This window comes from Schistocerca americana, chromosome 3, assembly GCF_021461395.2.
Source record: "Schistocerca americana isolate TAMUIC-IGC-003095 chromosome 3, iqSchAmer2.1, whole genome shotgun sequence".
Taxonomy (NCBI): domain Eukaryota; kingdom Metazoa; phylum Arthropoda; class Insecta; order Orthoptera; family Acrididae; genus Schistocerca; species Schistocerca americana.
This window is the reverse complement of record NC_060121.1, coordinates 605,672,097-605,683,840: the sequence shown is the minus strand read 5'-3', so window position 1 is coordinate 605,683,840 and position 11,744 is coordinate 605,672,097.

The window sequence follows — 11,744 nt, the reverse complement described above, 5'->3', positions numbered from 1 at the left end:
ATCTTTTACAGCTCGAAATTTAGCGCGGACTCCAATGCGAGATGCTTGTAATAGTTTCCACAACTAAGTTTTGTCTCGAAACATGGCAGAAAATCGAAAGAGAGTCTGGTCGATGTAATATATGCTAGCGGCAAGACACAATCAATGCCTCCTCTGCGCGACAGCAATGGAAATAAAGTCGATGGCAGTGCTGCTAAAGCAGAGTAAATAAACACAGCCTTTCGTAATTCCTTCACCAAAGAAGACGAAGTATTCGCAAATATTCCAGTATTCGAATCAAGAATAGCTGCCAACAAGAGTAACTTGGAAGTAGACACTCTCGGAGTAGTGAAGCTACGTAAAACACTTAATAAAAGCAAGTCTTACGGTCACGATTGTATACCAGTTAGATTCCTTCCAGAGTATGCTGATGGAATAGCTCCATACTTAACCATACTATACAACCGCTCGCTCGGCGAAAGATCCGTACCTAAAGACTAAAAGTTGCACATGTCACACCAATATTCCAAAAGGACAATAGTAGTAATCCACTAAATTACAGGCTCATATCATCAACTTCGATATGCAGCAGAATTTTGGAATATACGAGTATATTGTGTTCGAACATTAAGAATTACTTCGAAGAGAACGGTCTACAGTCAACACGGATTGAAAAAAAGTCCTTCTCCTGTACACAACTATCTCTTTACTCACACGAAGTGTTGAGTGCTTTCGACAAGGAATTTCAAATTGATTCCGTATTTATAAAGTTTCAGAAGGGTTTTGACACCGTACTCACAAGCGGCTTGTAATCAAATTATGTGATTATGGAATATCGTCTCAATTATGCGACTGGATTCTTTATCTCCTATTACAGAAGTCACAGTTTGTAGTAACTGACGGAAAGTCATAGAATAAAACTGAAGTGATTTCTGGTGTCTTCCAAGGTAGTGTTATACATCCTCTGCGGATCCTTATCTTTATATATATGATTTAGAAGGCAATGTGAGCAGCCGTCTTAGGTTGTCTGCATGTGATGCTGTCGTTTATTGTGTAGTAAAGTCATTAAAAGATCAAAATGAATTGCAAAATGAGTTAGATAAGATATTTGTATGCCGTGAAAACTGACAAGTGGCCCTAAGTAATGATAAGTGTGAGGCCATACACATGAGCGCTGAAAGGAATCGGGTTAAACTTCGGTTATACAATGAACCATTGAAACGTAAAGGCCGTAAATTCAACAAAATACCCAGGACTTTGTTACGAATAACTTAAGAAAGAACACATGGCAAATGATGTGGAGGAGAGGAACCAAAGACTACATTTTATTAGCAGAACACTTAGAGATGCAACAGAAGAGACTGCCTACGCTTGTCCGACCTACTTTAGAGTACTGATGCGCGGTGTGAAATCCTTACCAGGTAGGATTAACGGAGTACATCGAGAAAGTTCAAGGAAGGCCAGCATGTCTTACATTACTGAGAAATAGGAGAGAGAATGTCATGGACATGTTACAGGACTTGGAGTGAATCATTAAAAGAAAGACACTTTTCGCTGTGGCAGATCTTCTCACGAAATTTCAATCACTGACTTCCTCCTCTGAATGCAAAAATATTTTGTGGACGGCGACCTACGTAGGGAGAAACGGCCGTAATAATAAAAGAAGGAAAATCAGAAATTGCACGGAAACATACAGGAGCTCTTTTTTCCGACCGCTGTTCGAGACTGAAGTGATAGAGAATTATTGTGAAGGTGGTTCGATTAACCCTACGCTAGGCATTTAAGTGTGATTTGCAGAGTAGCCGTATAGATGTAAATGTAGATATAATCACAGAACTTATGTTACAATATTAATGAAACTTTCAAGCATAAAAATAAATGCAGTACTTCTCCTTCTGCGTTTGTGTGTATTTGTGTGTATGTGTCAGTATGGTTACGTTACACCTTCACCGATAAAATTTTCATGCAATGACAAATGAATTCACATTTAAGGCTGTAAACTGTGATTGTATAGCCACCTCCTATAATTTCAGTCACAAAGACATTGGACTCGTCAAAAAATTTGCTCATCCTGCACAGTTCCCGAAATTTATTAATTAAAATTATTATGTCATAAGTACATTTTATTCTACCTTCAAAGTAACTGCCTAGGGAGTGAAGACACTGATCACTTTTCTACATCTACATCTACGTGATTACTCTGCTATTCACAATAAAGTGCATGGCAGAGGGTTCAATAAACCACCCTCAAGCTGTCTCTCTACCGTTCCACAGTGGAACGGCGCGCTGGAAAAACGAGCACTTAAATTTTTCTGTGCGAGCCCTGATTTCTCTTATTTTATCGTGATGATCATTTCTCCCTATGTAGGTGGGTGCCAACAGAATGTTTTTGCAATCGGAGGAGAACACTGGTGATTGAAATTTCATGAGAAGATCCTGTCGCAACGAAAAAACCTTTGTTTTAATGATTGCCACTCCGATTTACGTCTTATGTCTGTGGCACTATATAAAACGAGCCGCCCTTCTTTGTACTTTTTCGATTTCATCCGTTATTCCCACTTGATGCGGATCCCACGCCGCACAGAAATACTCCAGAATAGGGCGGACAAGCGAGGTGCAAGCAGTCTTTTTAGTAGACCTGTTGCACGTTCTAAGTGTTCTGCCAATGAATCGCAGTCTTTGGTTTGCTCTACCCACAACATTATTTGTAATTATAATCCCTAAATATTTAGTTGAATTTTCAGCCCTCAGATTTGTGTGACTTATCACGTAATTGAAATTTAGTGAATTTCTTTTACTGCTCATGTGAATAACTTCACACTTTTCTTTATTCACGGTTAACTGCCGCTTTTCGCACCATACATGTATCTTATCTAAATCATTTTGCAATTCGTTTTGGTCATCTGAGGACTTTACAAAACGGTAAATGACAGCATCATCTGTAAACAATTTAGACGGCTAATCAGATTGTCTCCTATGTCGTTAATATAGATCGGGAACAATAGAGGGTCTATAACATTTCCTTGGGGAACGCCGGATATTACTTCTGTTTTACTCGATGACTTTCCGTCTATTACTTTTGGAATGCGTCTCAGAAACCTGTCAGCGTGTTTAGTACATTCTTCGCTTTCATCAAATGTTCGCCCTTTAGATTCGATTTTTACCTTTGTGAAAAGAGAGAAGTCTGATGGAGCAAAGTCTGATCGGTACGGTGAATGGAGAACAGCTATTTGGCTTTTAGTCAAAAATTTCTGAATACGTTCTTCACCTGCACAAATCACTTTTTCCTGTACTAAATCTCCGAAAATAAGCCCTCACAAGAAGGAAATATTAATCAACATTTCTCACAGGCATGGAAATATTAGAGTATATGTTTGATAAAGTTCGGTCAAGCTCTTTGTTTTGGTGTAACACTTTTCATTTTCATCAGTAGGATTAGTCCCTAAACTGCCATTTGAGAACTATTTTTGGTCTTTTAGAGAATGTGGAGTTACTTGAATAACGGAATTATAAAATTATTGGGTCCAATTATTTCTTTTGCAGTGCGCTGAGGCAACCTACCATTCCGTTCTACACGTAGTTTTCATCAGTATTATGTCATGAGCTACGTGCAGTCGACGTAACATGTATAGCGTGCGCTTCGAACGTATATGCTCAAGAACTAAAAATTACTGTTGCCTGTCTTGTGTCTTTTCACAAGCCACATCTAAATTGGATCTGAAAAAATTCTGTGACAATCGGTGTTATCATGACTAGAATAAAAGGAATCAGTCATTTCTATACATTATGTGTTTGCATTCATTTAGTAGTGTCTAATAACAGTTAAACTCCATGATTAAAATAGCCTCAATAGTGGTGCTTCCACCGTTAAGAAGTGATACTGACGGACATCCTTTTGGAGAATTTCATTATTGACTGAAAGTTTTTTGTTTGATTAGCTTGCTAGTTGAGTGGACTACGGTTTATAGTACCTTATTACCTTATTACATAAAAAGGATAGGAGTAGAAAACAGTTCTGTTCAGACTGAAACATAGGCTCCTCTGTTCCTCTGTTCTCTGTTATAGACTGCTGAAAACAAGTCCGTTATATTCCAGGTTGCAGAATTATAAGGCTTTCAGTTGCTATCGAAAAACTGCCTATTTTCACTGTGGTTTGGAAGGCATGTTGAACATTAAGGCCCCATAAAATTGTACGGGTAAGTCAATTCAAAGTTCAGAAAGGCAAGGACCTACTAAATAAATAAATAAAAAAGAAACCATCTTTCATAGGACCATGCCTATAAAGCACTGAAAAATCAAGCCAACTTTCAAGTTGTTGGCAGCTTTACCCTTCGTAGCTTCTCTTAACAAACCTCATACCATAAGGGCAAGAGCAAATGGTAACCGCTCCAGTAATACTCTTAATTCGTCGGCCGCGCTGGCCGTGCGGTTCTAGGCGCTTCAGTCCGGAACCGCGAGACTGCTACGGTCGCAGATTCGAATCCTGCCTCGGGCATGGATGTGTGTGATGTCCTTAGGTTAGTTAGGCTTAAGTAGTTCTAAGTTCTAGGGGACTGATGAGTTCAGATGTTAAGTCCCATAGTGCTCAGAGCCAAATGAACTCTTAATTCAGGTACATGCTAAAAATGAGGGTGAGCGCTCAACAAGTAACGAGCGTTACAAATGTCGTCACTCCATTTACAGTGATTTATGTGACAAAACCACGCACTTGTGAGATTAGAAATCGCAAGTAAGTTAGTGCCTTAGAGTTTTATATTCTTTTTTTTCTTTAGCCTCTGTCACCTAAAGGCAGAGTCCGCTGAGTGGATTCGCTGCCTCCATTTTGTTCGATCCCGGGCCATGCCTGGATGAAGATTTACAGCCTTCAGGTCGTTGTGCAGAATTTCGGTCCATCGTTGTCTAGGTCGTCCCTTGGGTCTCTTTCCCATGACTTCCACTGTGTATGCTGCCTTTGCAGTGGTGTCGTCTTTTGCACTCAGCACATGTCCAAACCATCGCATTTTCTTCTGGATCGGTGCAACTCCGAAACGTTTCCTGATGGTGTCGTTCGAAACGTGATCAAGTTGGGTGCGCCACCTGCCCATCTAAGATTTTAGTCTCCATGACCCCCAATCGTCGTTCTGCCTCTTTTATAGCTGGATAATACTCGGTGCCGTAGAGAACAACAGGACAGATGGCAGAGCAATATATCTTTGACTTCAGACGATCCTTAATCCGAAGATTGTAGGTGACGCCTGTTGTAGTTCGCCACTTCATCCAGGCTGCCCGCGTCCTTGCTTTGACCTCGTCTGTAAGACGGCCATCGCTAGAGATTGTGGAACCGAGATTCTTAAATTTTTTGTATGTCCATCCTTTTAGCAGGAGGTCTCTGGGACGACGGCCGTTTACTATCGTTATAAGTAAATAAAAACACCTACAGCCGTCCTTATGATTTTATTTTGTATTGTCGCTACCAGTTTCAACGCTTCATTGCGTCATATTCAGGCTGTTTTTGATGCGATACAGGTCGATATGATCCCCATGCATACCACAAGTGTTGCCAGCATTACTGGATACGCAGATCATGTGTCAGCACTCCAACCATCAACTGGTTGAGTATGAGTACTGGTATGTTTGGGGATCATATCAACCTGTATTGCATCAAAAACAGCCTGAAGATGACGCAATGAACCGCTGAAACTGGCAGCAACAAAATAAAATAAAATCATAAGGACGGCTGTAGGTGTTTTTATTTACTTGTCACGACTTATTTTTTTCTACTCGTGGCAGATTTCCATTAGCGCTGATCGTCCCAACTTCTCGCGGATCTGATGTCATTTTATTTTTGCTGTCGCGCGAGCCGGTCATTCCACTCTTGTGCTTGGTGCTGGAGGTCAAACTTGTTCTCTGCAGGCAATATGTCATCATCAGTATGTAGGAGAACCCGTGGCAGTGGCGTGTGCAAATCTGATGTGACCGTGTTCATCACGAGAATAAACAGCGGTGGTGATAAGACAGAGCCTTGGTGGACTCCTACTGTGATGTGAAAGTCATTTGACGCCCCTGATGCCGCTTGGATATAGCTCTTTGGTTCTACATACAGGAAACGTACCCAGTTGACAGGATACTCCACAATACCGTGGTCTTGACACGCTAAACCGATTAGATCATGTGGTATCCAATCGAAAACATTTTCGAGGTGTAACAAAGCAAGGAGCAGTGGCTTGTTCTTTTCGTGGTATTTTTCGACCAGCAGCCAATTTTTCATAAATCCGGCTTGGCTTTATATCCAGTTTCATAAATAGTAAGCGTAGCCTCAATTTCCCAGAAGCAGTTCATATAGAGCGCAGTCAGACGTCATGTGGTGTGTCTTTTTACTAAAGTAGTTGACTGTGATTCTAGACCGTGTCATCAATTGAATCAAAAATACTTTACGAGGCATAGCGCTTCTCTAGGTGTGAAGTTGTGGCAGAAGACATTCACTATGTTGCAGGAAAAGTTGCTCTCACGTGTTCGTATAAAATGTACTTCGACTTATAGTCGTCTTGTTACGTGGACAGATTGGTCATTGAAGCTATCGGCGCGACTAGCAAATGCTATTTTCCACCAGTGGAGTGGTGCCAGAATAATCTTTTAGTGCATAGGTGTCCAACCCCTGACCCGCGGTGCCCAAAGCAAGTGTCATTGCGCCCTAAGACGTGAGCTTTTATCACAAGTTGGGAAAAAATCCCACAAAGCTCCGTTTACGTGAAGTTATTCAAATGGTTCAAATGGCTCTGAGCACTATGGGACTTAACATCTATGGTCATCACTCCCCTAGAGCTTAGAACTACTTAAACCTAACTAACCTAAGGACGTCACACAACACCCATTCATCACGAGGCAGAGAAAATCCCTGACCCCGCCGGGAATTGAACCCGGGAACCCGGGCGCGGGAAGCGAGAACGCTACCGCACGACCACGAGCTGCGGACGTGAAGTTATTAAATCTATATATAAATTGTCAAAGTAATTCCATCTTGTTTTCTTGGAATAAAGAATCATAAACTAATTAAAGGTGTTAAATATGTACCTCGGACCGTATTTTCTCCCCCTTCAGCGGTTATTGTTAAAGTTATGTATGTTATGTTCGGCCCAAAAATACTTCCACTGTGGACCAGGTAATCTAAAGGATTGGACAACCCTGGTTTACATGCTCCATGGCAGCTACACGTTCGCCCTCTGTGTTACAGAGCTCCCGTACTGCAAAGTGCTGATGTGAGAGTGTGTTCTGCCAAGATGTTTGTTCATGAATACTTCTCAGAGATTTGAGAATAAATAGCAACTTGCTAGACTTTATTTATTTAACATGGTCTCCTTAGGGACATCAGGAGGCCATTTCTTACATTGGACAGGGTTTCACACATCTAGTACCTTTTTCACTTCGCAGATACCTAAGAAATAACTTCAAAAATGGTTCAAATGGCTCTGAGCACTATGGGACTTAACATCTGTGGTCATCAGTCCCCTAGAACTTAGAACTACTTAAACCTAACTAACACACCCATGCCCGAGGCAGGATTCGAACCTGCGATCGTAGCAGTCGCGCGGTTCCGGACTGAGCGCCTGAACCGCGAGACCACCGCGGCCGGCTAAGAAATAACTATTTAATATGAAAACGAATATTAAAATGATTTGAGTGTTTGAAGTGGCAGTGTATGTAAATTATATTGACTATGAACTAACAAAGTTAATACTGGTAGTACTTTTATTACTGCAGCTGCTGCCACTGGTAGTGATAATAGGAATAACAAAAATAGTGACGATAACAACAATAATGAAAGCGACGGGTATACTGAGAATTTATAGATGTACACAGATGTTTTCTGATATAGCGAGTTCTGGGGAAATGATAATTTCAGGAGTCTGCATCGGCTAAGAATACAGGGAACGAGGAAGATTATCTTGGAAGGGAATGTACAGCAGTAGCGGGTGTGTACTGGGATAACGGTAATCCTTATGGTTGCTTTAGTGGGTATGTCATTAACTTTCTTCTGAAGCTGGAGATGTTATTCCGTTCTCTAATGCAATGTGGAAGGTTTTACTAGAGTCGGTTTCCTGCGAGATGGACTTCAAAAAAGTGGCTGAACGTTGGAGCGGGACAAAAAGGATTTTTCTCTGGTGGTAGCGGGTGTGTGTGCCATGTTGTTTAGACAGGAGCGATAAATTCGCGGAGACATATGAGGGACACCATTGACAAGATCTTAGGGAAGACAGAGGGTAAGGAAATTTTGATAGAGGAATGCCGATGGCATCAAATGGTGAAATGCAATTGCTAGATGGTTATCATTGCTGCGCGATGTGTAGTGTTATTGTCTATAGAACATAACTGCCGACTCTTAGCCACAGAATTTGATGCGCTCTAATGGAACAACGTGGGATAATTGAAGTACGAAGTTAAAGAAGGAAAAATAGTGAAACGTTACACTCCGTTGGTAACATACTGGAAGAATTCTGTGTTCCGTTTTCGAGACGTATGCTTTCCTCCACGTCCACGAATACTGAAATGTATTTTCGGGCAACCAGTTGTCATTATCCATCTCATAATCAATGAAACGGATTGCTGAGGTAGCTCATGATCGGAACTTCAGCCAATCCGGAGCCATAACATTTACAAGAATAGCTCTGTCAAATATGGACAGTTCTTCAATAGAATGTCTTTACGATAGAATTGGAGTACATTTGCGACCTGTGTTTATGAAACAGGAAGCCAGAATTAACAGACGGTTCAGAAAGGTTAGCCACGTTACTCTGCATGTGTAGTGTTTTGTAGAAGAACGCCAGCAACAGAGACCTACGCATGTAGTGAACCAAAAATAAAGGAACCCCCCCTACTTTTCCTGTGGGAGCCTTATTTTCACCGGTTTTCCTCAAGAGTGGCTGAGCTGGAGATCTTTTCCCACATTCGCACTCATCGTCGCTATGACAGTTGTGACCTTGCTAGAGTCACCTGAACGCTTCTTAGAAATATCTGTTTTAGCGATGCCATTGGACGCAAATCTCTTGAGTCGCTCTGTCGAACGTAACGTAAGGAAAACATAGGTTCCTTGTCTAAATACTCATGTTCATTAGACTGCAGGGGATCAAACGCATGTCATTCGTAAGTTCTGAATAATCCCAGAAGGATGTAGGTTGCAGTATTACTTGGAGGTGAAGAGGCTTGCACTGGGTAAAGTGGCATGGAGAGCTGCATCAAACCATTCTTCGGACTGCAGGTAGCAACAGCAGCCTCTCTCTTGAAGTTGTTAGCTGGTCATTAAGAAAGAACTCTGTAGGCAAGTTATCGAAAGAAATGACATAATTATGAAGTCAGCCGATCACTGTTGCGTAATAAATCACGCCATCTGATACGAAAGGACGAACTATGCAAGCAAGTTATCGAGAGAAATAACGTGATTATGAAGTTGTTGGCAAACTTGCTTTAAAGAATAAGGATTTCAACGGCGTCTGTGGATCAAGTTGATATTCAAATATGATCTGAAAAATGCACGTCACAGCTATGCAGCTAGAACAGGATATTTACCTTGTTGTTTCCGCATGCCTCAATAGCTCTTGGCACACGTAATGGAAGTGATACTAGAGAGGTCCACGTTACAGCTGACGCCTTTCACGGCCTGCAAATTTTCAGTTTCTTGTCAAGCGTGATGGCAATGGATATCTTAAGTTTACCTACCCTCAAACGACGAATGTGTGTCTTCAGTGTCCAGTTATTTGTTACAATTAGCCGATTTGAGAAACAAAATGTATTTTCAGGTATTTTATGACTGTTGCTTGATTTCTGAAACAAAATGTGTTTTCGGGTATTTTATGACCGTTACTTGGTTTCTGTCATTAGTGTAGGAATCTTGGATGTGCTGAAAAATCCAGTCAATAAGTGAGCAGAGGATGTTTTCATAAATCACACCACCGTAATGTGCGGTGGTAATTCTTACTGCCACTTGGTACTGTAATAAATTTAGTTTCGCTATTCAATTTCATTACATGCAGACAGTTTTCGGTGCTTCAGACTGACATATAAGTCGATTATAATTCTCATGTTACTGATTTGTTTGGAAATATGAAAACTGTGTTATCCGTTCAGAATTTTTAGCGTTTTCGTTATTGTCAGTAGTTATTTTCTACTCGAAGCTGTTTGTATCTCGTTTTGGATACAGAATTCTATTTTTCGTTAGATTCTATCCAAATGTCTCTCGGTAAGTCTTGTCTGATAACTGTTTTTTCTGCTGTTTCCTTTCTACTCTCTTACCTAAAGTTTTCTTAAGCTGCACAGTTCTCTTTCAGTTGTTTCTCTAAGTGTGCTGCAATGTCCTCGTTTCACAATGGCGTACCTCTTAGCTTCATTCCTATTTGTGGATTTTTCACCAAGAACGTGGCACTGTTGTAATCGACTTTTTACCACATCGTAATCTGCTACGTTATAACTTCCAGGAGCCTTTTTCCTTTGCTGCTGATTCATTCGCTGTCTCATATACTTTGTTCAAGGAGGGTTCGTGATCTCCATAACTACGAAGCCCCGACCGAACTCAGTTATCAACAGATTTCTACTTGTTGTTTATGACTAAGTTCTCTCAGTTTAAAAGTTGACACATGTGCCCTAAAGTAAAGACAAATCAGTGCCATAACGGTTCTGATTTGCGTTTACTGTCAAAGCACTGATGTGTTACTGTTTTCTCCGATTTTTTTCTTTCAAAACATTTTCGTCTTTCTTCTTTTCCTTGTGCCTTGTCCCATATCGCCACAGGGTCAGCATGGTTATGAGCGGATTTTGCGTGGTTAATCTAAGGGGTAGGTGGACGCCCTTCTTGTCGCCACCGCTCTACTACCGTGAACGGAATATATGAACTCCAACTGTCTTGTTGTAATGTTATTCATGAAAAAGTGGGCAAAAGTTTCCTTTAAATGTTTGCAAATCTTTTAATGGAGGCGGACTTGGATATCAAACCGGTATTCACCTGGTGGGATGTGGGAAAACGCTTAAAAACCACATCCAGGCTGGCCGGTGCACCGACCCTCGTCATCAATCCACCAACGGGTTCGTCCCGGCGTCGTCGAGCATATCCGTTCCGGGTACGGCGTTTTAAAACAAACGGTATTCGGGCGAGACTTTTTCTTTCAAATAATGAACCAGGCTTACGTTTTTTGTTACAGTACATACTTCTTTTTTATTGTTTCTGACTGTACTGAACAACTGTTGAAGTCAACAAACATTGAAAACTTTTGGTATGAATCGAAGTATAACACTAGCGTACACATAATAAGTTAGGATTCCCGAAGATAAATAAAAAAATTCTTAATTGTTAAAATGACTTTAAAAGGTGAACTGGTTTACGTACATTAGACGTACAGTACAACAGTGGAATTTCGCAAAGATGTTTCCATGTGTATCAGGGGGATCAGAAATTAACGTCGTTTATTACATGAAATTCAAACAGGTAAATTGTTAATAAGTTTTTATTTTTAATGAATGATGTAAGCATACTTGTTATCAGTAACCTTTTGCTATCAAGTGCGCAAATTTTCAATGACGGATACATAAATTCTATTGGTTTTGAGCAAAATATCTGGAGATGTCATTTTGGACCTCGTCCAAATTTTCACATGTTTTGCCGCTTAGAAAATGTTGTAACGATCGGAGTACATGGAAATCCGATGGCGCAATATTGTGCGAGTATCATGTCCTATTGACTTTCTAAGCTATTCTGGCGACAGAGTGATAAGTAAATGAGTTAACTATACATAGAAGATTTA